Source organism: Schistocerca piceifrons, chromosome X (genome assembly GCF_021461385.2).
Source record: "Schistocerca piceifrons isolate TAMUIC-IGC-003096 chromosome X, iqSchPice1.1, whole genome shotgun sequence".
Lineage (NCBI taxonomy): Eukaryota > Metazoa > Arthropoda > Insecta > Orthoptera > Acrididae > Schistocerca > Schistocerca piceifrons.
In genome coordinates, this window is record NC_060149.1 from 336,637,040 (window position 1) to 336,664,598 (window position 27,559).

Below are 27,559 nucleotides of genomic sequence, written 5' to 3' on the forward strand. Positions count from 1 at the left end.
CCATTCTGGAGTGTAATTAGCAGTCTTCAAAAGGGAGGTAAGAAGGAAATGACAAGTATTTTGGACAGGTCAGGAAAACTGCTGGTGAATCCTGTTGATGCCTTGGCAGATGGAGGGAATATTTTGAAGAGTTACTCAATGTAAGTGAAAATACGATCAGTAATGTTTCAGATTCGATGTACAATGGGACAGGAACGATGATGGAAATAGGATCACATTTGAGGAAGTGGAGAAAATGGTCAATAGATTGCAGTGCAATAAAGCGGCTGGGGTGGATGCAATTAAGTCGGAACTCATCAAATACACTGGAATGTCAGGTCTTAAATGGCTACACAGGATAATTGAAATGGCGTGGGAGTCGGGACAGGTTCCATCAGACTGGAAGAAAGCAGTAATCACACCAATCTTTAAATATGGAAACAGAAAAGATTGTAACAACTACAGAGGTATCTCTTTGATCAGCGTTGTGGGTAAAATCTTCTCAGGTATTGTTGAAAGGAAAGTGCGAGTATTAGTTGAGGACAAATTGGATGAAAATCAGTGTGGGTTTAGGTCTCTTAGAGGTTGTCAGGACCAGATCTTTAGCTTACGGCAAATAATGGAGAACTGTTACGAGTGGAACAGGGAATTGTATCTATGTTTTATAGATCTAGAAAAGGCATATGACCGGGTTCCTAGGAGGAAGTTATTGTCTGTTCTACATGATTATGGAATAGGAGGAAAACTTTTGCAAGCAATTAAAGGTCTTTACATAGATAGTCAGGCAGCAGTTAGAGTTGACGGTAAATTGATTCCATGGTTCAGAGTAGTTTCAGGGGTAAGACGAGGCTGCAACCTGTCTCCACTGTTGTCTCCACTGTTGTTCATATTATTTATGGATCATATGTTGAAAACAGTAGACTGGCTGGGTGAGATTAAGACAGGTGAACACAAAATAAGCAGTCTCGCATATGCGGATGACTTAGTTGTGATGGCAGATTCTATTGAAAGTTTGCAAAGTAATATTTCAGAGCTAGATCAGAAATGTAAGGACTATGGTATGAAGATTAGCATCTCCAAAACAAAAGTAATGTCAGTGGGAAGGAGATATAAACGTATTGAGTGCCAAATAGGAGGAACAAAGTTAGAACAGGTGGACGGTTTCAAGTACTTATTCTCACAGGATGACAGCCGGCCGTGGTGGCCGTGCGGTTCCAGGCGCTGCAGTCCGGAACCGAGGGACTGCTACGGTCGCAGGTTCGAATCCTGCCTCGGGCATGGCTGTGTGTGATGTCCTTAGGTTAGTTAGGTTTAAGTAGGTCTAAGTTCTAGTGGACTGATGACCTAAAATGTTAAGTTCCATAGTGCTCAGAGCCATTTGAACCATTTTTGAACAGGATGACAACATAGTGAAAGAACTGGAAGCGAGGTGTAGCAAAGCTAATGCAGTGAGCGCTCAGCTACGATCTACTCTCTTCTGCAAGAAGGAAGTCAGTACCAAGACTAAGTTATCTGTGCACCGTTCAATATTTCGACCAACTTCGTTGTATGGGAGCGAAAGCTGGGTGGAATCAGGTTACCTTGTCAATAAGGTTGAGGTTACGGATATGAAAGTAGCTAGGATGATTGCAGGTACTAGTAGATGGGAACAATGGCAGGAGGGTGTCCACAATGAGGAAATCAAAGAAAAACTGGGAATGAACTCTATAGATGTAGCAGTCAGGACGAACAGGCTTAGATGGTGGGGTCATGTTACACGCATGGGAGAAGCAAGGTTACCCAAGAGACTCATGGGTTCAGCAGTAGAGGGTAGGAGGAGTCGGGGTAGGCCAAGGAGAAGGTACCTGGATTCGGTTAAGAATGATTTTGAAGTAATAGGCTTAACATCAGAAGAGGCACCAATGTTAGCACTGAATAGGGGATCATGGAGGAATTTTATTAGGGGGACTATGCTCCAGACTGAACGCTGAAAGGCATAATCAGTCTTAAATGATGATGATGATGGTATGCTTCCTAGGTAGAGGAAATGGTCCACTTGTTCCAAGGATGTATCATAAATGGATATGCTGGATACAACGAGCAAAGAGGAAATCGGTTACCTTTTGCCTGAACCACCACATGTGTTTCAGTGTTGAAGGCAACACGTTCCTTGAGCGCATTGTAGCAGGCAATGAAAGTTGGTGCCACTACTGGGAACCGGAGTCGAAAGTGTCGACGATACAGTGGTGTTATCCATCGACCCCTCGTCCCAAGAAGTCGACTCCTCGTCCCAGGAAGTTCAAGAGCCAACCATCTGCTGGAAACGTGATGTTCACTCTTATTGATTTCAAAGAACCTGGTGTCCCCATCACTGGCCAACGCTACTGCGTAATACTGGAGAAATTATGGCGTGCAATTAAGGCGAAACACCTTGTAAAACAGGGACAACGGGCGCTGCTGCTTCATGATAATCCACGTTCCCATGTCATATCATGGAAGTTAAGCCAAATCAAGAGGAGACACTCGAGCACCCGCCCTATAGTCATGATCTCTCCCCGTGCGATTATCACGCCTTCGGTCCCGTAAAAAAGGTCTTGAAGGGTCAACGATTCCTGTCGGATGAGGACGTGCAGCATGCAGGTACGGACTTCTTCATGCAGCAGAACACATTGTTTTACCGAATGGGTCTCTTCAACTTGGTGCGTCTGTGGGATGATTGCCTCAAATCTCAAGGTGATTTTGCCTGACTTGCATACCGTTTCTGGACTGTAGTGCCTCCAAACGAGAATTTTTTGATCACCCTTACACTTTTAAGATTTTATTTAGTATTTTACGCAGTACAATATGGATATGGACTGTACCTGTTGTGAACTGGCATAAGGAGAATTGGCTGCTGCCGGCCGATGTGGCCGAGCGGTTCTAGGCACTTCAGTCTGGAACCGCGCGACCGCTACGGTCGCAGGTTCGAATCCTGCCTCGGGCATGGATGTGTGTGGTGTCCTTAGGTTAGTTAGGTTTAAGTAGTTCTAAGTTCTAGGGGAATGATGACCTCAGATGTTAAGTCCTATAGTGCTCAGAGCCATTTGAACCATTTGAACCAATTGGCTGCTGTCCGCAAACAGCTGGAAGTTGGTTGTCGCTGTGTCTTCCGATACGCAACATCTGACTGCTTCATCTACACTCAAGAGTGAGTGTCAAACAGTGGTGCGTTCGTGTTTCACTTGGCACAAAGCGAAATAGCGAACGGGCTGCATAGCTGGCTTCTTACGCCCTAGCAATAGATACAAGATGCTACACAGTGTCGACAATTTACGTACCCGCCGATGATGTGGATGTGTACGAAGTTACACTGGCACCTAACTATGCCTTGTGGATGATTCACTTTTTTTTTGTCACGCTTTGCATTTGCCGTGTAGCCTTCAGCTCTCTAGAGGGAATAGAAAAAAAGGAAAACATGGCTACTGCAGTCTATCTACTCGATGATGAATACAGACGCTATGCATTCAGAGTTGTCAGCCGAAGTAAAAATAAACTTTATGCAGGGAGAGTGTTAAATGACTTCATCCCGGTGCTTTTCCCTTTGCCCGTCATTTCCGTTTGTTTTAAGGAACAGAAAGAGCAGTGTGAGATTGAAGGCCATTGCACCGTATTTTTGGTTGTTTGAATCTCAGGCTTTTAGGCTTTCATTATGTGCAAACAGAAGAGCAAGAGCTGCACGTTCATACTGAGTCGTTAGGAAGCGACAACGCTGGGAGCGGCCAGACCAATTCGCCCATACGTCAGCCGTATCTTTGAACAGGTTGCACGGAATAGTCACTTCCCACGCAAACCGTATCAGGTCATTCAGGCTTGCTTGTGCTCCATCCACCCTGTCTTCCTCTGGTCCTCCACTTCTTAACCAACACAAACTTTTATTTCTTTTCTCGTATGTGTAGAATATGTCGAGTTCCGATTACTTTTCACGTATGTGTAGAATATGTCGAGTTGCGATTATACTAAGTGATTACAATTAACTTGCAGTTACAAAAGTTCAGTGTGGGCTGCGATCGTCGTATGGCAGCGAAATTTGATAGATATTCTAATGCGGAACCGATTTACGCAGGAAAAATTACGAGTTTAAATTTTGGCCACAAGGTGAAAATCTGGCGCTGTGAATGCAAGAAAGACGTATAGAAATGTTCCCATGTGTAGTAGATTAGGAACAGGATATGAGCAGAAAAAAATGTCAAACAAGTGAGAAAGGCATAATGCTGATTTTACCGTTGCTTACAAATTTGTTCTTCCTCTTATTCTTTCTAATAACCCATCTGGAGGGTACGATGAATCATCTTTGGCTACTCTTCATTTTATTAGATTTCCTTAGTTTCCAAATTTCCCTCATCCTTTTAGAGTGTTGTTCCCTTTATTTTTGAGTCCACTTTCGTCTAATTGTTTTTTCTTTCCCTCCTGAAATTCTGCCTTTTGAATTGCCTTTCTGAAATGTGTTCTGTTTTATACTGTGTCTCGTGTAATTCCAGCGTTTTCCATGACCTTTTCAGTCTCTATGAACCATGCGGGCTTGGATTTGTAGCTATTGAGTAATGTGAATATCCGCTTGGTTAGTCTGTTGTTATCCATTCTGAATATATGTCCAGAAAACTAGTCTTCTCTTCCTCATTACATCAGTTAGTTTTACAGTTTTCAAGTATAGCTCTCTGTTTGGTCTTAACCTGTATTCAGCATATCGTTTCTTTTAGCTCCCAGTATTTTCCTCAAAATTCTTCTTTCGCCTTCTCTAGTTTCTCAAGATGTCCATTTCTTGTTAGTTTAAGTGTTTCTGCCGCATACAGAGCTTCAGGTCTGGCCACTGATTGGTAGTGTCTTAATTTCGTGTTCCAGGACAAGGATTTTTTATTATACACGGTTTTGGTCATATGAAACACTCATTCCATTTCGTGCACTCTAGTTTCTATAGCTGTCTTTTCTTTTGCATTTCATGTAATCCATTCTCCTAGGTATTTAAAGGAATCTGTTTTGTGTATTGTATTGTTGTCAACTGCAATATTTTGAGGAGCGTCACAGATGTTTGTCATGAACTCTGTTTTTTCAAAGGATATTTGTAGTCCTACTTTGGCTGCTTGTTTTATCAGTTCTCTTATCTGTTCTTGGGCATTATCTAGCGAATCTGTAGTCAATGCCATGTCATCTGCGAAGGCTAAACAGTCGACAGTTATCTTGTTTGCATTTCTTCCTCGATGAATCCCTTTAGTATTGATGGCCATTGATTGCCTTCCTCCATTCTCTAACTACCTTCTTAACACACAATTGAAAAGCACAGGTGGCAAACCATCTGCCTGTCGGACATCTGACTTTATTTCAAACGATTTTGAGAGCTCTCCCCTAAATTTTACTTTCGATTTTGTGTTTTTCAAAGTTGCTTTAATTATTTCAGTTGTTTTGGTATCGAGTCACAATTCCTTTAAGATATCAAGCAGTGTATTTCAGTCAATTGAATAATAGGCTTTTCTAAAATCCACAAAAGTAATTATATATTTTAAGTTCCTGATTTTCCTCATTTCTATTATGTTCTTTATGTTTAATATTTGTTCTGCGCATGACCTTACCTTCCCCAATACAGCCTGATACTTTCCTAGTTGTTTGTCAAATATTTCTTCTGCTCTTTTTAAAAGCACCTTAGACAAGAACTTATAGGTCACTAGTAAGAGGGAGAGTCCCCTATAATTGCTAGGGTCTTTCTTCCCGTTTTCATGTAGTAGATGTATTAGTGCAGATGTCCATTCTGATGGTGAGCTGTGTGTTGTCCAGATTTCTTTGAGTATTTCTGATAGACATTGTATCATGTTGTCACTAGAGTAGTTCAATAGTTAAGCAACTATATTATCCTCTCCAGGTTTATTATTTTTAAGGTCTTTTATGATTTCTTTTATTTCTTCTGCGGTTGGCGGCTTTGAGTCAGGTGGTGTTGGGTTTACAATATCGAAATTAAACCTTTCGGTGGATCACAGTTATGTAGTTCTTCAAAGTTTTCGGTAAGTATTCTATAGTTCTATGTGCTATTATATGCAGTTTTCTGCGTTTTTGGGTCCGTGAAAAATAGACTAGGTGGAGTGTATTTCTTTAAGCTACTTTTGAAAGTTTTGTGAAAATCCCTAGCATTGTTCTGTTTGAAGTTGAAGTCTGTTGATGCTAGCTGATCTTTCATGTATTTCTACTTTGATCTTTTTAAGGCCTTTTGATGCTTGCTTCCGGGCTTCTTTTAGGGAGTTCCTATTTTTATCATTTTTATTTGCATTCCATATGTTCCAAGCTCCTTGCCCTGTTAGGATTAGTTCGTCACACTCATCATTCCACCAGGCATGTTTCCATTTTTTGGTAAGGAGAATGGTTTCTTCTGCTGTCTGTACTAAGTCTTTTTGAAGTTGTTCCCATGTTTTAGGTGTTCTCTTTTCCAAAAGTGTCCTGAAATTATCTGCTTTAGTTAATTTCTGAGTGGCAAACTATTTAGGTTGATATTGGCTGTTTCTTTTATATATTGGCCTAATTTTGAATTTAACGATAGATAGATAGTGATCTGAATCTAAACATGCACTCTTAGTAACTGTTACATTGAGTATCTCTGATGTAGACTGTCTGCTTCTAGCAACACGGTCAAGTTGTCTCTCCCCACATACTGGATTCGGGGATACCCATGTAGTTTGTTTCCTAGGGAGTTCTTTGAAAAAAATGTAGATTTTAGGACTATGTCATGTTCTCTGCATAAACTAATAAGTCTTTCTGCATTTGCGTTGGTTCTTTTATGGGCAGGGAATTTGCCTACTATGGATCGGTGGTGGCGTTCTTTGCCGATTTGAACATTAAAGTCTCCCAGTAATATTATTGTGTTTTTGAATGAAATCTGGTCTAAGGTGTTTGACAGTTCCTGCCAAAAAAATTCTGTTTGTTCTTTTTGTGTTCTGTTTTTCTCATTTGTTGGTGCATGTGTATTTACAATGGTATACAGTTTAATTACTGATTTGAAGGTTAATGTTGAAAGTCTTTCATTGATAGATTTAAATTCTACTATTGAGTTTAATGTATTTTGGTTTACAATGAATCCTGTTAAAAATTGGGGTATAGTCTTCATAACTCTCTTTCCCAGTTTCCCGTTGAAGATTCTGAATCCCTCTGAATCAAATGAATGTTCATCAGTATACCTTGTTTCTTGGAGTGCTGTTATTATATTTTTCTGTTTTATAAAATTTATTAACGTTTGAAGTTTTCCTGTTTTTAGAAGTGAGTTTACGTTGAAAGTTGCCAAATAGTTTATATTTTCGTGTTTAATTTTATTTGTTGCTTGCTTAAGGCAAGTTTCAGGATGCTTCGACTCATCCTTCGCACATTGCTGTAGGCCCCCAGAATCCGAATGCCTACATTTAATTTCCTTACAAATTTGAGACTGTTTACTCTCTGGGGTAAAATCTCTTACAAGGTGCGTAACCATTGTTGATTGTTTGTTGGGTTAGGGGAACAAGCCCCTAAGGATTCTACTCGAGGTTGTTAGCTCCGAGGAACGGTTTTCAGCCGCACTACATCTACATCTACATTTATATTCCGCAAGCCACCCAACGCTGTGTGGGGGAGGGCACTCTACGTGTCACTGTCATTACCTCCCTTTCCTGTTCAGTCGCGTATGGTTCGCGGGAAGAACGACTGCCGGAAAGCCTCTGTGCGCGCTCGAATCTCTCTAATTTTACATTCGTGATCTCCTCGGGAGGTATAAGTAGGGGGAAAAAATATATTCGATACCTCATACAGATACGCACCCTCTCGAAACCTGGACAGCAAGCTACACCGCGGGGCAGAGCGCCTCTCTTGCAGAGTCTGCCACTTGAGTCTGCTAAACATCTCCGTAACGCTATCACGCCTACCAAATAACCCTGTGACGAAACGCGCCGCTCTTCTTTGGATCTTCTCTATCTCCTCTGTCAACCTGACCTGGTACGAGTGTTTTGTAAGCTACCTCCTTTGCTGATGGACCACATTTTCTAAGGAATTTCCGAATGACTCTCAACCTGGCACCCGCCTTACCAGCAATTAATTTTATATGATCATTCCACTTCAAATCGTTCCGTACGCATACTCACAGATATTTTACAGAAGTAACTGCTACTGGTGGACAGACGCTAACCACTTAGCCGCTTGTTTCAAGACAAAGGCCAAGTAGATTTTTGCTTTGGTTGCCTCTTCCGCTAGTTCCACCGTACCGAGAACTATTCCCTCCGCCTTCCTACCGTTGAGGTCTTCACTGTAGTCCTAAAAGTGGTTCAAATGGCTCTGAGCACTATGGGACTTATCATCTGAGGTCATCAGTCCCCTAGAACTTAGAACTGCTTAAACCTAACTAACCTAAGGACATCACACACATCCATGCCCGAGGTAGGATTTGAACCTGCGACCGTAGCAGTCGCGCGGTTCCGGACTGAATCGCCTAGAACCGCTCGGCCACCGCGGCCGTCATTGTAGTCCTAGCAGGGAGCCCTCACAAGGTACTATCACCAGGGCCAGGTGAGCCTTGTTTTTTTTTTAACAAGGTTGTTACTCCTCCCCCTCCCCCTTCCACACCTCTTGTCTGGTGAGGCCCCCGGCTTGGGGCGGGCGCAGCGGAGTTTTACAAATTTGTTCAATATAAGCACCGAAGGCGTCAACGTTGCGCTGTACAGCCCCAGATTTTCCCCTGGTGGCCGAAATGGGGGCTAATTTTTTCCAGCGTAAATCGGTTTAGCATTAACGCATTAGCATATCTATCACGTTTCGCTGCCATACGATAACTACAGCCCACAGTGGACCTCTGTGAGTAGCTGCATTTTTATTATAACCACCCAGTACTATGACAGCACTGTGCATTTCGATGGAAACACTGCAAGTTCTTCAAAATCTTCCAAAATTTTTTATATGTAAGGTTTTCGGCGATTCCAACCATAACTCGATGCGAATGGGACACTAAGGTACTTGCGCTGTCTCCATTAGCAGTACATTTGAGCCGTATAAAAATTAAAAGGCATATTTTCATATTTCCTAATCATAATTCACGCTAATTTTAGATTTCTTGACGCAATAAGTGGCTTGAATGCCATACTACGTTACACTGAATAAAAGTAAGTCGGAGCGCGTTTCGAACATAACAAAACCGTTTTTCTTTTTCATTCTAGTACACTAGTCCACTGAGCAAAACCCGGCTGCAATTGATGTGCTTGATGTGAGAGTTTTAGATGTGGGAGTTTTTAGAAACACACAGAATATCTTGTTCCCAGAATGAATGTTTTCCCCGCAACGGAAGCTACATTATACTAAACTTCGTGAGAGACTGAAGGGAAATACTGAAGCTCCCGATACCACTCGTCTACTTTGCTCCATAATGTTATCAAACTATCGAGCCTTCATCGCTCACCGAAATTCAATGTAGGTAAAATACGCGCCATAACTAGAATTTTTTTTCTCGTTGTATCATATTCGTTTGCTTTGTCGGCTCAAAACTAAACTGTCACCTTTCAGGCTAACCTAGCCATGGGCTATGCTACAGATCAGTTTGTCACCACAACCTAAAGCCCAAAAATAATAAAGGAGCAAAGTAAATATTTTCGAGGTTCTGTTATATCTGTGTTCGCACAAATATTGCGTCACACGCCACAGCAACCTTTCGCCACAGATCAAAACCAATATCCGATATCGGCAGATACAACCCACCCGGTTACTGCTTTGTGGCGGACTGGGACGCATACCGAGATTTCAGCAATGTGCTCTTATCAGTTGAGCTATTCAGAGTCTCACTCAAATCGTTTATCTGTCTGTCTCTTTTACTTCCAAATTCGATATAGGTTCTTCTGCGCAAGTTGCTGAACGAGTACACATTTTTAATTTGTTAGGTAGTACCAGAACAGTGCACTCTCCTCTCATGCGAAGAGAAAGATTCGTTTCGGCGACCACCAAGAGTTTGCGGCTAAGCCATTCCATGCTTTCTTAATCCACAGAGAACTGCTAGTGTGGCGAAGCATGCAGTTCAGCCTTGGTGAAATTTGGAACGTAGAAGAAAAGTACTGACGCACTGAAACTCCGAGATGAGCCCTGAGGCCTGCTTAGGTAGACCAGTTGTTAAGATCATTGACGGCGAAAGGCAAGGGTCTAGGTTCGCCCCCTGACATAGCAGATCGTTTTCATCTGTCAGGAAATTGCGCCATTTTACACACATTGAAATCCAGTACTCATGAAACTATACCAGCAGGGCAACTGAGTCCAGGAATTTCGATGAAAGCGAGTACGCGACTAATTTAGGCGAGAAAAATTGTTATTCCAAATTCCAGTTCCATCAACGATTAGCTTTCCAAGGGAGTAATCAACATAAGACCATGACAGTCCAGAACAGACGTATGCTTTTTGCTGTCTTACGTTCTTCTTCTCACCAGCAGTAATATGTGTAACACGATAGCACTCTCAGTTCGGTCTCAGAGACATTACTGGCGTGAGACACTACTGAAAAATTCTTCTGGGCAACGATGCACGCGTAGCTGCTTATATTTTCGCTGCACAACGGGTGGCACATATGACGGAACTGCTTATTTAAAGCCGCCGGCCGGAGTAGCCGAGCGGTTCTAGGCGCTACAGTCTGGAGGCGTGCGACCGCTACGGTCGCAGGTTCGAATCCTGCCTCGGGCATGGATGTGTGTGATGTCCTTAGGTTAGTTAGGTTTAAGTAGTTCTAAGTTCTAGGGGACTGATGACCTCAGAAGTTAAGTCCCATAGTGCTCAGAGCCATTTGAACCATTTGCTTATTTAAAGCAGTGGTGCTGTGAACGGTGCGTTCTGCCCCTAGCAGTCGGCGGCTCTGGAGAGACAAATCATGTATGCGACGGCCCTCTTATCGATTCACCCAAAATGTCACAACCCGTCCTGTGCTACTACCACTTCCACGCTAACATCTGTCTCACCCTCTCCACGATGGTTGTGGTGGTCGGTGGACTTGTGTTAGGAGGGGGGGGGGGGGGGGCGAGCAATATTCAGTCACAATATTTTTCGTCTTCTCTATTAAGAGCAGTTGAACGGAATGGACAGTGTTTTGAAAGGAGGGTATAAGATGAACATCAACAAAAGCAAAACGAGGATAATTGAATGTAGTCGAACTAAGTCGGGTGATGCTGAGGGAATTAGATTAGGAAATGAGACACTTAAAGTAGTAAAGGAGTTTTGCTATTTGGGGAGCAAAATAACTGATGATGGTCGAAGTAGAGAGGATATAAAATGCAGACTGGCAATGGCAAGGAAAGCGTTTCTAAAGAAGAGAAATTTGTTAACATCGAGTATTGATTTAAGTGTCAGGAAGTCGTTTCTGAAAGTATTTGTATGGAGTGTAGCCATGTATGGAAGTGAAACATGGACGATAAATAGTTTAGACAAGAAGAGAATAGAAGCTTTCGAAATGTGGTGCTACAGAAGAATGCTGAAGATTAGATGGGTAGATCACATAACTAATGAGGAGGTACTGAATAGAATTGGGGAGAAGAGGAGTTTGTAGCACAACTTGACTAGAAGAAGGGATCGGTTGGTAGGACATGTTCTGAGACATCAAGGGATCACCAATTTAGTACTGGAGGGCAGTGTGGAGGGTAAAAATCGTAGAGGGAGACCAAGAGATGAGTACACTAATCAGATTCAGAAGGATGTAGGCTGCAGTAGGTACTTGGAGATGAAGCAGCTTGCACAGGATAGAGTAGCATGGAGAGCTGCATCAAACCAGTCTCAGGACTGAAGTCCACAACAACAACAACAACATCAAAAGTCATCACGTAGGACCGAAAATCTATCATCTACTTACTTTCTGGGATTTTACAGGCTTTCTCTTTGTCTGCCATTTGGCTGAAGACTAAGGGAATTTCCTCAGTGTCAAATACGCAGTCTCCTCATGTGAGCGTGACCACGTAACGAATGCTGGTTCTCTTTTATGGTGGTCGAGATGACAGAAGATAGATGCCGCCCTTTGTACTTACAATGAATCTAGAATACAATGCAATTAAAAAAGTCACAGTCACACAGATTCTACTTTTGTGTACTGAGTCATAATACAACTACACTCCTGGAAATTGAAATAAGAACACCGTGAATTCATTGTCCCAGGAAGGGGAAACTTTATTGACACATTCCTGGGGTCAGATACATCACATGATCACACTGACAGAACCACAGGCACATAGACACAGGCAACAGAGCATGCACAATGTCGACACTAGTACAGTGTATATCCACCTTTCGCAGCTTCATGGAGACGGTTGCGAATGGTCCTCGCCGATACCCCAGGAGCAACAGTGTCCCTAATTTGCTGGGAAGTGGCGGTGCGGTCCCCTACGGCACTGCGTAGGATCCTACGGTCTTGGCGTGCATCCGTGCGTCGCTGCGGTCCGGTCCCAGGTCGACGGGCACGTGCACCTTCCGCCGACCACTGGCGACAACATCGATGTACTGTGGAGACATCACGCCCCACGTGTTGAGCAATTCGGCGGTACGTCCACCCGGCCTCCCGCATGCCCACTATACGCCCTCGCTCAAAGTCCGTCAACTGCACATACGGTTCACGTCCACGCTGTCGCGGCATGCTACCAGTGTTAAAGACTGCGATGGAGCTCCGTATGCCACGGCAAACTGGCTGACACTGACGGCGGCGGTGCACAAATGCTGCGCAGCTAGCGCCATTCGACGGCCAACACCGCGGTTCCTGGTGTGTCCGCTGTGCCGTGCGTGTGATCATTGCTTGTACAGCCCTCTCGCAGTGTCCGGAGCAAGTATGGTGGGTCTGACACACCGGTGTCAATGTGTTCTTTTTTCCATTTCCAGGAGTGTATTATGATTATCACATGATCCTCACTTACAAAGAGAAAGGTACTTAGTAGTTTCAGAGACCAACAACCAAGTGATTAAGCACTCATAATCATTTAATAGCGTAATTTTATGCCCTATCCGACATTTCAACCACATTTACCATATGACTGTACCGTAGTGAGTGACTGACATTCTATTGACCGAATGAAATTGGTCAAATGTCTTATATCAGGTTAATAAATACAGTTATTTAGACTATAGCGTGAAGCAGGCTCACAGTCAATTTGATGGATGTTTCGAACACAGATTCGTGTGATGTCATTAACAAGGGCTAGTAACTGCGCAAAATATCTATTGGGCAGTGTCGTCCCGTTTGATCGTATTTAAAAAAAAATGATCATTAGATGTAAGTAATGTTGCAGGTGGCTTCTTTCTCGTTACTATTACTGGAGCCTTTTTTATTTCGATTCACGTTATTCTAGGCGTCTGTATTAGTTCTATTTACTTACGAATCCAATTCTTTTGTTATGAAAGACACAGCTATAGGCTTGGAAACCTCTTCGCGTATTACATTAACATTCAGCGGCTGAAGTTTTATGTGTACGTTAAGAGTATAAATAATTTTTCAGCGAAATGTGTCTGTTCTTATAATTCTTAAATATCTATGTAGTAGTACAATTCTGTTCATGCAGGTTTAAATTTAATTTTAGAAATTTTTGAGACCTTTATGCAATTGTATGTGTGTATGTGTTTTGTTGTTTGTTTGTGTGTGTGTGTGTGTGTGTGTGTGAGAGAGAGAGTGAGAGAGAGAGAGAGAGAGAGAGAGACAGAGATTGTGGGGGGGGGGGGGGGGGGAGGGAAAGAAAAGAGAGTATGAAAAAGGACGAAGAGGAAATGTGTTTTCCTCGTAACTTAATACCAAACTAGTCGATGAAATGTACTATGTCAGATGTTGTGTTGTAGTCTTCAGTCCTTAGACTGGTTTGAAGCAGCTCTCCATGCTACTCTATCCCGTGCAAGCTTCTTCATCTCCCAGTACCTACTGCAGCCTACATCGTTCTGAATCTGCTTAGTGTATTCATCTCCTGGTCTCCATCTACGATTTTTACCCTCCACGCTGCCCTCCAATACTAAATTGGTGATCCCTCGATGTCTCAGCACATGTCCTACCAAACGATCCCTTCTTCTAATCAAGTTGTGACACATGCCCCTCTTCTCCCCAATTCTGTTCAATACCTGCTCATTAGTTATGTGATCTACCCATCTAATCTTCAGCATTCTTCCGTAGCACCACATTTCGAAAGCTTCTATTCTCTTCTTGTCTAAACTATTTATCGTCCACGTTTCACTTCCATACATGGCTACACTCCATACAAATACTTTCAGAAACGACTTCCTGACATTTAAATCTATACTCGATGTTAACGAATTTTTCTTCTTCAGAAACGCTTTCCTAGCCATTGCCAGTCTACATTTTATATCCTCTCTACTTCGACCATCGTCAGTTATTTTGCTGCCCAAATAGCAAACCTCCTTTACTACTTTAAGTGTCTCATTTCCTAATCTAATTCCCTCAGCATCACCCGACTTATTTCGACTACATTCCATTATTCTCGCTTTGCTTTTGTTGATATTCATCTTGTACCCTCCTTTCAAGACACTGTCCATTCCGTTCAGCTGCTCTTCCAAGTCCTTTGCTGTCTCTGACAGAATTACAATGTCATCGGCGAACCTCAAAGTTTTTATTTCTTCTCCATGGATTTTAATACCTACTCCGAACTTTTCGTTTGTTTCCTTTATTGCTTGCTCAATATACAGATTGAATAACATCGGGGATAGGCTACAACCCTGTCTCACTCCCTTCCCAACCACTGCTTGCCTTTCATACCCCTCGACTCTTATAACTGCCATCTGCTTCCTGTACAAATTGTAAATAGCCTTTCACTCCCTGTATTTTACCCCTGCCACTTTCACAATTTGAAAGAGAGTATTCCAATCAACATTGCCAAAAGCTTTCTCCAAGTCTACAAATGCTAGAAACGTAGGTTTGCCTTTCCTTAATCTTTCTTCTAATATAAGTCGTAGGGTCAGTATTGCCTCACGTGTTCCAACATTTCTACTGAATCCAAATTGATCTTCCCCGAGTTTGGCTTCTATCAGTTTTTCCATTCGTCTGTAAAGAATTCGCGTTAGTATTTTGCAGCTGTGACTTATTAAACTGATAGTGTTCCAACATTTCTACTGAATCCAAATTGATCTTCCCCGAGTTTGGCTTCTATCAGTCTTTCCATTCGTCTGTAAAGAATTCGCGTTAGTATTTTGCAGCTGTGACTTATTAAACTGATAGTTCGGTAATTTTCACATCTGTCGACACCTGCTTTCTTTGAGATTGGAATTTTTATATTATTCTTGAAGTCGGAGGGTATTTCGCCTGTCTCATACATCTTGCTCACCAGATGGTAGAGTTTTGTCAGGACTGGCTCTCCCAAGGCCGTCAGTAGTTCTAATGGAATTTCGTCTACTCCGGAGGCCTTGTTTCGACTCAGGTCTTTCAGTGCTCTGTCAAACTCTTCACGCAGTATCATATATCCCATTTCATCTTCATCTACATCCTCTTCCATTTCCATAATATTGTCCTCAAGTACGTCACCCTTGTGTAGACCCTCTATATACTCTTTCAACCTTTCTGCTTTCCCTTCTTTGCTTAGAACTGGGTTTCCATCAAAGCTCTTGATATTCATGCAAGTGGTTCTCCTTTCTCCAAAGGTCTCTTTAATTTTCCTGTAAGCAGTATCTATCTTACCCCTAGTGAGATAAGCCTCAACATCCTTACATTTGTCCTCTAGCCATCCCTGCTTAGCCATTTTGCACTTCCTGTCGCTATCATTTTTGAGACGTTTGTATTCCTTTTTGCCTGCTTCATTTACTGCATTTTTATATTTTCTCCTTTCATCAATTAAATTCAATATTTCTTCTCTTACCCAAGGGTTTCTACGAGCCCTCGTCTTTTTACCTATTTGACCCTCTGCTGCCTTCACTATTTCATCCCTCAAAGCTACCCATTCGTCTTCTACTGTATTTCCCTTATGCTCTCCCTGAAACTCTGTACAACCTCTGGTTCTTTCAGTTTATCCAGGTCCCATCTCCTTAAGTTCCCACCTTTTTGCAGTTTCTTCAGTTTTAATCTACAGTTCATAACCAATAGATTGTGGTCAGAGTCTGCATCTGCCCCTGGAAATGTCTTATAATTTAAATCCTGGTTCCCAAATCTCTGTCTTACCATTATATAATCTATCTGATACCTTTTAGTATCCCCAGGGTTCTTCCATGTACACAACCTTGTTTCATTATTCTTGAACCAAGTGGTAGCTATGATTAAGTTATGCTCTGCGCAAAATTCTACCAGGCGGCTTCCTCTTTCATTTCATATCCCCAATCCATACTCACCTACTATGTTACCTTCTCTCCCTTTTCCTACTGACGAATTCCAGTCACTCATGACTATTAAATTTTCGTCTCCCTTCACTACCTGAATAATTTCTTTTATCTCATCATACATTTCATCAATTTCTTCGTCATCTGCAGCTTTGTCTGATATGGTTATCCTTTTACTTTTCCAGGCTAAGCTCGTAGCTCGAGGGCAAGACATTTCGTCATTCTCCCTGTCGTACACTTCATTTGGTCAAAAGGTAAGTACCCTCATTGAGAACTTTCTTAAATTATCATTGAAATTTTAACTAAATATGAAGTAAAAATTCGTTGTTTATGATATTCAGTGAGTAATCTGAAAGAATTATTTATGGAGAATCGTTATTCGTAGCCACAGTTGGTTGGTTGGTAGATTTGTGGGAAGGGACCAACCAGCGTGGTCATCGGTCCTATCTGATTAGGAAAGGATGGGGAAAGACGGCGGTTGTGCCCTTTCAGAGCAACCATCCAGCATTTGCCTGAAGCGATTTAGGGAAATCACAGAAAACCTAAATCAAAATGGCCGGACGTCCTGCCGAATGCGAGTCTAGTGTGCTAACCACTGCGCCACCCCGTTCGGAGGCCACAATTGTATCACATTCATATTCTTGAGTCTAATAATTAACTTCGAGCTTAAACATCTTCTAGCAGTTAAGTTTTGCACTTAGCGGTGAATCTGTGTACTTGTGTTTCCCTATTACGTAGCATGGATAGTAGCAGCCCCATTATTCTTCTTTAACTACGGTTTTGTGTTGCATCTTCATACGTCTGTAGTTGATTGGTAGTTTAAGATAATACTCGTGAATTAACACTTCGTTCATTAATTACAGAATTGCTTACTGGTACTCATTGTCAATTTCATTGTGATAAAACTGGCTGATAAATTCATGCTTTCTGGATGTTTCCTGTCAATATTTTAGTAGCTTTCACGTATCACACTAATGATACGTTGTAAAATCCTTGATATTTGATAGGAATATGAGACGTCAAACGTTTTCATGAAAAACTATTATTTTTGAAGAAGCTGTATGCATGTTGAGCAGTCTGGTGGACCATCGCTTACACCTAACGACTAACGTTCGTGAAAATTTTGCCTCAGAGACGGGTAGCTGATGGATTGTCTTTGCATTACATCAATTTTCTGTGGTAATCAATACCTGACTGTACAGGAACTAGCGCAAGTGATCCTCAGTTTCAGAGAAAGTCGGATAAAGAGCATAACATGACCGTAAGTAACGTCGAAGGATACCCAGAGGTCACGCAGATTCTTCCCTTTCCAACTACTGGCAAATGTTGCTGCAGAGGCTTCCGACAACAGTCTCACAGAAATCAACGCAGCTCTGATCATGCGACAGTGGGGAGTGCAGAATTTTTAGGGCTACAGCTATCAGGTAACCATCCACAGAATGTTAAGCAGTATATCAGAAAAAGGCACACAATCGTTTGATATTCTTCCTGTAGTGATCTGTGGTCCAGAACAATGCGACACTTGTTTTATTTTTTTATTACTGTTTTTTGCATAGCATACGGCATTGGTGTTACTATAGGCCGTGTGCCCCAGCAAGAAACTATGGATACATTTCATTCTAGTCTTCTCAGTTATAATCTTCTTCTTTTCATTTAGCTTTTGTGCTGCCTGGCGGCATGGTCAGCTATGTGGATTCGCTGTCTCCGTTTCGTTCCATCGTGGGCCAGATCTGGATGAATATTTACAGCTTCCAGGTCGTTGTGCAGAGTAGCTGCAGCTAGCTCGTCCCTTGGGTCTCTTTCCCATGACTTCCACTGCGTATGTTGCCTTTACAGTGGTATCGTCCTATGCGGCCAGCGCGTGTCCATACCATCGCAGACGGCTTTGCCGCATTTTCTTTGGGTCCGTGCGACCCCGAAATGATCTCTGGTAGAGTGATTCGAGCCTTGATCCTGTCGAGTAGTGTCACGCGTCCGTCTAAGCATCTTAGTCTCCATAACCGCTAATCGTCGTTCTGCCTCTTTTGTAGCTGAGCAACACTCGGTGCCGTAGAGAGCAACAGGACTGATGACAGTCAGGTAGATCTTTGACTTCAGATTATTCTTACTCCGACAATCACAGGTGACGCCTTTTGTCCTTCGCCACTTTATCCATGCTGCCTGTGTCCTTGCGTTGACCTCGTTTGTAAGATGGCCATCGCTATAAATTGTAGAACCGTCGTACTTAAATTTTTCAGCTCTTGGTAGATCTTCTCTATCAACGTTGATGGTCCCAATTATAAGAAACTGTTATATAGGAAAGGAATTCTAAAGTCAAATAATAACTGTTATAACAGTAAAAATAAAATTTTTACGACTAATGCACCAACGCTACGACTACCTCTAGCAGTTGTATCCTGCTAGCGATGATTTGAACAAGTCACGTCTTCTTGATCGACTGTCTGTTAACAATGGTACTTAAAAATGGAATTATTAGCAGACAGGCTTTTCACATAACAACTAGCACCCTTCGTTATTAGAGGGAGATTTACAGCAATCGAGTGTGTGAACTTTTCAGTTATCAGCTGCATGCTATATATGTGACAGAACAGACACCACACATACATGTACACTGAAACGCCAAAGAAACTGGTATAGGCATGTGCATTCATATACAGAGATATACAGGGTGTTACAAAAAGGTACAGCCAAACTTCCAGGAAACATTCCTCACACACAAATAAAGAAAAGATGTTATGTGGACATGTGTCCGGAAACGCTTAATTTCCATGTTAGAGCTCATTATAGTTTCGTTCTTCCACCTATGCTCAATGGAGCACGTTATCATGATTTCATACGGAATATTCTACCTGTGCTGCTAGAACATGTGCCTTTACAAGTACGACACAACATGTGGTTCATGCACGATGGAGCTCCTGCACATTTCAGTCGAAGTGTTCGTACGCTTCTCAACGACAGATCCGGTGACCGATGGATTGGTAGAGGCGGACCAATTCCATGTCCTCCACGCTCTCCTGACCTCAACCCTCTTGACTTTCATTTATGGGGGCATTTGAAAGCTCTTGTCTACGCAACCCCGGTACCAAATGTAGAGACTCTTCGTGCTCGTATTGTGGACGGCTGTCATACAAACGCCATTCTCCAGGGCTGCATCAGCGCATCAGGGATTCCATGCGACGGAGGGTGGATGCATGTATCCTCGCTAACGGAGGACATTTTGAACATTTCCTGTAACATAGTGCTTGAAGTCACGCTGGTACGTTCCGTTGCTGTGTGTTTCCATTCCATGATTAATGTGATTTGAAAAGAAGTAATAAAATGAGCTCTAACATGGAAAGTAAGCGTTTCCGGGCACATGTCCACATAACATATTTTCTTTCTTTGTGTGTGAGGAATGTTTCCTGAAAGTTTGGCCGTACCTTTTTGTAACACCCTGTATAAACAGGCAGAATACAGTGTTGCGGTCGGCAACGCCTATACAAGACAACAAGTGTTTAACGCTGTTGTTAGAGCGATTACTGCTGCTGCAATGGCAGGTTATCAAGATTTAAGTGAATTTGAACGTGGTGTTATAATCGGTGCACGAGTGATGGGACACAACATCTCCCAGATAGTGATGAAGTGGGGATTTTCCCGTATTAACATTTCACGAGTGTACCGTGAATATCAGGAATCCGGTAAAACATCAAATTTCCGACGTCGCTGCTGCCGGAAAAAGGTCCTGCAAGAACGGGACCAACGACGACTGCAGTTTAACAGTACCCCCGATTCGGCAGTTCTGTACATTCACAGCACTTTTCCTTCGGCCTTTGTCCCTCTTCAACGCGGGGTCGGCCTTGTTATTACGGATTTGGCAGTGTTGGTTGCAGAGGGTGACCAGATGCCCTTCCTGCCGCCACCCCGAACCCCCTGGGACGCAAGTAGTGTACACCATCTGTCTGGGTCTAGTGTAAGCCATGGAAGAGTGCGAAAGTTTGCAAATGTCTGTTAGTCTTGTAACTGAGGCGAAACGTGGGGACCAGCTCGGTATTCACTTAGCGAGATGTGGAAAAGCGCCTAAAAACCACATCCAGGCTGGCCGGCATACGGGCCCTTGTCGTTAATCCGCCGGGCGGATTCGATCCGGGGCCGGCGCGCCTACCCGAGTCCAGGAAGTAGTGCATTAGCGCTCTTTTTTTTATTGATCTCATTTTATTTGTAACTGTTCCTTCCATTTGTTCGGGGCGGACGTCCCATGACACCTGTTCAAGTTCATCATTAATCCGTTCACTCAGTTTTTTTACTACAGGGGGCAACTAGTCCTCTGACCGAACATGCTGAGCTACCGTGCCGTACCCTGGCGGATTGTATATTGAATGTACTCCGTAGTGTAAAATTTGTCTCGTCACTCCATAGAATGTTCCCCGGCCACATGTCGTCAACTTCCGTCCGTGCCAGAAACCGAAGAGCAAATCGAGATCATTGTTGCAGATCATGAGGTTTCAGTTGTTGCGCCGTCTGGATTTCGTACGCGTACCAATGTAAAATAGACCGCAAAACTTTGCATACTGTTGACCATCGGATGGACAATTCACGTGACACTGCTGGAGCGCTAACACTACCCGGGGCACATGCTGTACGGTCAGTACAGCAACAACTGCGTCAACAACTTCCACCGGGATAGGACGCCTTCCTCTTCCAGGTGTCACTCCAAGCCCACTCGTGTTTTCGAATTTCATTATCATCTTCTTTAAACCACTTAATGAAGTTGTACCTCTCCTCAGACTTTTCAGTCGGCAATGTAATCGCTGCCGTTCACATAAAACAGTTTCACTAAGAGCGCACGGCTACTCTTCGAGATAGCGATATTGTTCACTCACTTTATGGCTTGTCAAATGACATTGTGGATGTCATACCCTCATACAAACAGTGTACACCAACAGGTTTGAATCTGGTGGCCACAGTTGGAACTACTTTGTTTTCTAATGTAAATCGGTTCCGCATTAACGCGTTAGCATATCTAGCAAGTTTCGCTGCCATACGATACGGGGTACATTCAAATTCTAAGGCCTCCGATTTTTTTTCTAATTAACTACTCACCCGAAATCGATGAAACTGGCTTACTTCTCGACGTAATCGCCCTGCAGACGTACACATTTTTCACAACGCTGACGCCGTGATTCCATGGCAGCGGCGAAGGCTTCTTTAGGAGTCTGTTTTGACCACTGGAAAATCGCTGAGGCAATAGCAGCACAGCTGGTGAATGTGCGGCCACGGAGAGTGTCTTTCATTGTTGGAAAAAGCCAAAAGTCACTAGGAGCCAGGTCAGGTGAGTAGGGAGCATGAGGAATCACTTCAAAGTTGTTATCACGAAGAAACTGTTGCGTAACATTAGCTCGATGTGCGGGTGCGTTGCCTTGGTGAAACAGCACACGCGCAGCCCTTCCCGGACGTTTTTGTTGCAGTGCAGGAAGGAATTTGTTCCTCAAAACATTTTCGTAGGATGCACCTGTTACCGTAGTGCCCTTTGGAACGCAATGGGTAAGGATTACGCCCTCGCTGTCCCAGAACATGGACACCATCGTTTTTTCAGCACTGACGGTTACCCGAAATTTTTTTGGTGGCGGTGAATCTGTGTGCTTCCATTGAGCTGACTGGCGCTTTGTTTCTGGATTGAAAAATGGCATCCACATCTCATCCATTGTCACAACCGACGAAAAGAAAGTCCCATTCATGCTGTCGTTGTGCGTCAACATTGCTTGGCAACATGCCACACGGGCAGCCATGTGGTCGTCCGTCAGCATTCGTGGCACCCACCTGGATGACACTTTTCGCATTTTCAGGTCGTCATGCAGGATTGTGTGCACAGAACCCACAGAAATGCCAACTCTGGAGGCGATCTGTTCAACAGTCATTCGGCGATCCCCCAAAACAATTCTCTCCACTTTCTCAATCATGTTGTCAGACCGGCTTGTGCGAGCCCGAGGTTGTTTTGGTTTGTTGTCACACGATGTTCTGCCTTCATTAAACTGTCGCACCCACGAACGCACTTTTGACACATCCATAACTCCATCACCACATGTCTCCTTCAACTGTTGATGAATTTCAATTGGTTTCACACCACGCAAATTCAGAAAACGAATGATTGCACACTGTTCAAGTAAGGAAAACGTCGCCATTTTAAGTATTTAAAACAGTTCTCATTCTCGCCGCTGGCGGTAAAATTCCAACTGCCGTACGGTGCTGCCATCTCTGGGACGTATTGACAATGAACGCTGCCTCATTTTAAAACAATGCGCATGTTTCTATCTCTTTCCAGTCCGGGGAAAAAAAATCGGAGGCCTTAGAACATGAATGCACCTCGTAATTATAGTCCACTCTGGACCTCCGTGAGTAGCTGCATTTGAATTATAATCATCCGGTACGTTGAAATGCCTTGTGCTGTTCGCACGTTATTACGACTGTAATTAAAATTATCTTACTGCTGAAGCTGCTTCTGGAGCACCTTCGGCGTGTGTAATGTACAAGTTGTTCTACTAGTCGCTACAACCCGTTTGCTATGTGTGCACCATGTCTTCACATGGGCTAACATTAGAATGCCCATTCCTTTGAGTATCTTCCCATATTTCCCTCTAACAACAATAAAATTATTTCTTACATAGGTGACAACGCGTTAAAAGTTTACATTTTCACTTAGTTTTCCCAAGACTGGCTCATAATGCCATCAAAATACTGGAACACACACTAAGAACAGCTGTTTTGAAATACGTATTGTAGTGTAAACACCAGAGATCTTTAAAATTTTAGTACTCTAAACACCTTTCTTAACTGTGTAGTAATGCATGTTTGCCACTGCGAAGTCGCCAAAACTCTACTGACACCCACCGAGAGCGCTACGTGTGAGTCAGGCAATATATACGATCGTAAATAAATGGATCAGGGGATATCTTGGAATGAAAGACGAAATTGTGGCTGTAATTAAAGTAAAAATGTGTGTGGGTGAGACATGTATCCAGGCAAATGAATGGTACATTGACCAAGGACTTTCTTTGTTGTATTTCAAGAGATAACAAACGACCGAGAAGATGACCTAATGCAAGGTGGATGGACTACATTAGGAAACTTGCAGGAGCAATAAGGTGGCTTACAGTTGAAGCCCGAAATGCACATATGTTTTACAGGAGGCCTTATGCAGCAATGGACGTCAAATGGTTAATACGAGGGTAATCCAAATGGCTCTGAGCACTATGTGACTCAACATCTGAGGTCATTAGTCCCCTAGAACTTAGAACTACTTAAATCTAACTAACCTAAGGACATCACACACATCCATGCCCGAGGCAGGATTCGAACCCGCGGTCGTAGCGGTCGTGCAGTTCCAGACCGAAGCGCCTAGAACGCTCGGCCACACCGGTCGGCGAGGGTAATCCCAAAAGCAAGGTCTCCTGTTTTATTTTTTTTTTATTTTTTTTTTTTTGTAAGCACATAGACCTGTTTACTTCTACAGTGGTTTAATCAGTTTACAGCTTGAACATTTAGCTATTTTTCGACATAATCACCATTTCTGTCGATGCATTTTTGTAGACCTGTGGCAGTTTATATATGTTAATGTCATACCAGCTCGCCTCTATGCTGTTCAGAAAGTTATGAACCTCTTCTTTCATCTCGTCGTCGGAGCTGATAAGCTTTCCGGCTAAATGATCTTCTAATCAATCCAGAAAGTTGTCCTGTTCGGCTGCAAGGCGGTAAAGAAATGCGCGGGAAGCATCAACTCGTTGCCGCATGTGGTCTTCAGTCAGCATGCGTGGCACCCATCTTGCGCACACCTTCCGGTAGTTCAATATTTCCGTTAAAATTCTGTAAGTGGTGCTTCGGGAAACCTCAGGAACCAACGTGCAGAGATCATCCAGGGTGATCCGCCGATCTTCACGCATGTTTTTCTCAACCTTCAACACTGTCTCCTCAGAAACTGACGGCCTCCGTCTCTTTTGTTCGTCGTGAATTTCGGTCCGACCAGCTGCAAACTATCTAAACCACTTACGAATATTTTTGACATCCATGTACGGCTCACCATACACTTCCGTCAATTGGCGATGGATTTCAATCGGCGCAGTGCCCTTAGCGTTCAAAAACCGAATAACTGCGCGCAATTCCCACTTGGCGGTAACATCCAACGGGAGCTCCAATCTCAACGACTGCCAAGCCAAGACAGCGCCTAAGCGCGTGAAGCACTCTTCATAACAGTGTGACCAACTGCCATACAAACAGAGTTCTGTACTTATAAAAGAATAGGAGACCTTACTTTTGGGATTACCCTCGTAATAATGATGGTGAGACAGTGATGAGAGTAATGATGACAACGATGTATGAAGAACATTGATATGCAGGGAGAGAATGCTCAACTTCAAAAGGAACATGACTGTAGAGACATGGAAGTTCTAGCATTCCTTCAAACAGATTTCACTGGAGCCACTTACGACCAGTTCCATCATTAGCGATGATAAATTTAAATATATTTTCCTCTGTGGTCGGCCTGAAAAATCACTGACTGGCACGCCAATCTCGAATGGACTTTCAGAACCAACCAACAGACACTGTTATCAACTGTTATAGAGCACCTGTGTTGTAGCTAAGATGCTGCGATCAGTTGCGAAATAATGCCCCAAGGAATTAAAGGACTCGGTTTCGATAGTCGTGTTGCTCCTCATACGGTTGTTATCACCAGAACGGTTGGGCGGCGTCGCCTACACAGAAGCAAGCAACGACGTCATTAACCTGTGGCAGAATGGAAGGAGGTTTTATATACTAATGTGTTACAGTACATAATGTGTCACTCAGAAGGGCGTGTTCGATGCTTGGCGAACAGTGGTTATAGAAGTGCTAGTGGCGTCAGTGGAAGTCTGGATACTTGTTGCGATGGTCTAGGGTTTGAGTTACGACCATTGGTTTTTGGCGAGAGCAAGATTAAGGTAGACGTTAAGAAACCACACTGCTAAATAACACACTCCCCTCATTGCCTCTCCATTTAGGAGTACAATCTATTCTGCATTCTCTCATGTCCAGAAAAGAAGGGTCGAAAGAAATTACACTTAATTACTGTACTCGGCTGCTCAGAAGCCGAACACCTTGGGTATCGACAAGAGCATCGATTGCAATTACTTCGTCAAAAAAAAAATCATGAACACATCATGGCTCACGAAGAACAGAAAAAAACTGCCTTCAGCTTATCTAACTGCACATTTAATAATTTTATCCTCTAGAGTAAATGTAGAGAATCTCCTCTAATTCCTTATCTCCAGGTTACTTGCCCCCCCCCTTTTTTTTTGCAAGTACCTGAAAAAACATGGAAGCTTGTATGTATCAGCAAGTAGTGCACCTTACTTCCCTCTTCTCGAACACATTGGGCAATCTGGAAGTATATGATGAAATGCAGTCTTGCTTATATGTCTCTTATCTGTGCAATGGCCTGATGCCAAAGCAGTCAAATGGTTCAAATGGCTCCAAGCACTATGGGACTTAGCAGCTGAGGTCATCAGTCCCCTAAACTTAGAACTACTTAAACCTAACCAACCTAAGGACATCACACACACCATACCCGAGGCAGGATTCGAACCTGCGACCGTAGCAGCGGCGTGGTTCCGGACTCAAGCCAAAGCAGTCATTCCCTTGACGAAGCAATGAAGACATGAGAGATACTGTCTGTATTATTCAGTATTTGTTCTTGATATGTATCCACTGAATGGAATGTACTGAAAATTAAGATGTAGCTGGGCAAGGTTGTTCGTCAGCAAAGAAATTTAATAGGTCATGACAAAGCGAGTTACAACATCCCATCGTTCGCTGTGGGTGCAAGCCCCTACATCTTTGCGAATTATTGCACCATAATCGACACAAACTGTTACCGAATATTCCAAAAATTCAGAACATTGATAATAATTATTTGAAAGATAGTAAGTTAAAAAACACAATGGCGTCTTTAAAAGGAGCTATCAGCAACTTTTAGATAGCTTTTTTCGTCATTGACTACCTAGACTCATTACAGTACACAGGAGTGATCTGTAGACATAAATTCTAATGCTTCTCAGATACTATGCGAGGCGAGATAGTTAGACGCTATGCATACTTATCGACCGTGGTTTCTAATTTTTTCGTCTAGTATTTTGTGGCCGTTTTGTTTGTTTCGTGGGCACACTCAGTACTTTTTCATAACAACGTTAACTTCACAGTATCTGTTAAATTCCTAACAATTAGTCTTTCCTTTTAGGGGAAGTATTTGGTAAAGTTTTCAGATATGGAACAGAGCTTTGCTTCTAATGAATCCTAGAACTTAGATAACGTAGAGACAGATGAACGGTGCTGACGACACGTCTTGATTTTATCGGTTTTGCAAAATAAAGCTCTTTCAATTTCGTTAACTCCCTACATAATTTCAAACAGGTATTGTCAGCCACTAACCTTTTATAAAGAAGTCGACGTTGAACCTACAACAAGAAACAGTATAACAGTATGAGAACGTGATCAGAAACAATGTCACAAAGAAGTGTAGAACGACAGAATTTAAACTGCGACAGTTTTCTGCATGCACCACACTATCAAAAATGGTTCAAATGGCTCTGAGCACTATGGGACTTAACTTCTCAGGTCATCAGTCCCCTAGAACTTAGAACTACTTAAACATAACTAACCTAAGGACATCACACACATCCATGCCCGAGGCAGGATTCGAACCTGCGACCGTAGCGTTCGCGCGGTTGCAAACTGTAGCGCCTAGAACCGCTGTGCCACTCCGGCCGGCCACCACACTATCCAGACTTCAGAGAAACCACTTATCGCATTGTGCAGTTGTATCATGTATCGGCGAGGAAAAGGTTCGTCAGAGAAGTAGTCAACGAAAATACAGATGAAAGTTTTCTTCGTATAAAACAGTTCCACCCTTAGTACGACTTTTCCACTAGTACGACACTGAGGGTGCATATTCGACTAATAAAACGTCCATTCAAACTAAGGTTGCCCGGAGAGTGAGATAAAAAGTACGTTTCATTTGTGACAACACGAAAACAAACGTCAAAATAGTAATTCACGACATCATCGCATAGAGCTGATATTCAGATTTACTCAAACATCTGTAACTCCACATTCCATGAAATTTCTATATGGGGCAGCCAAATGAAAAGGACACAGATGGAAAAATGGAAAGTAAACAGTTCATTATTTCAAAAGTAATCGCCATAACTGTTAATACATTTATCCCACTGCCAGATAACACTGTCAGCGCCTTCATGGAAAAATGTTTGCGATTGCTCGCGGAACCATTGTTGCACCCAGGTGAGCTCCTCTTCCTCCG

General features: G+C 42.9%; 1 protein-coding gene across 1 annotated transcript in view; it reads left to right on the plus strand.

Annotated features, from left to right (window-relative positions):
• LOC124723141 (plasma membrane calcium-transporting ATPase 3) overlaps positions 1–27,559 on the plus strand; it is a 720,425-nt gene that overhangs the window by 221,694 nt on the left and 471,172 nt on the right. The window contains exon 2 of the mRNA XM_047248331.1: positions 16,422–16,490. The gene's annotated coding sequence lies outside the window, so the exon portion shown is untranslated. The remainder of the gene's footprint in view (positions 1–16,421; positions 16,491–27,559) is intronic.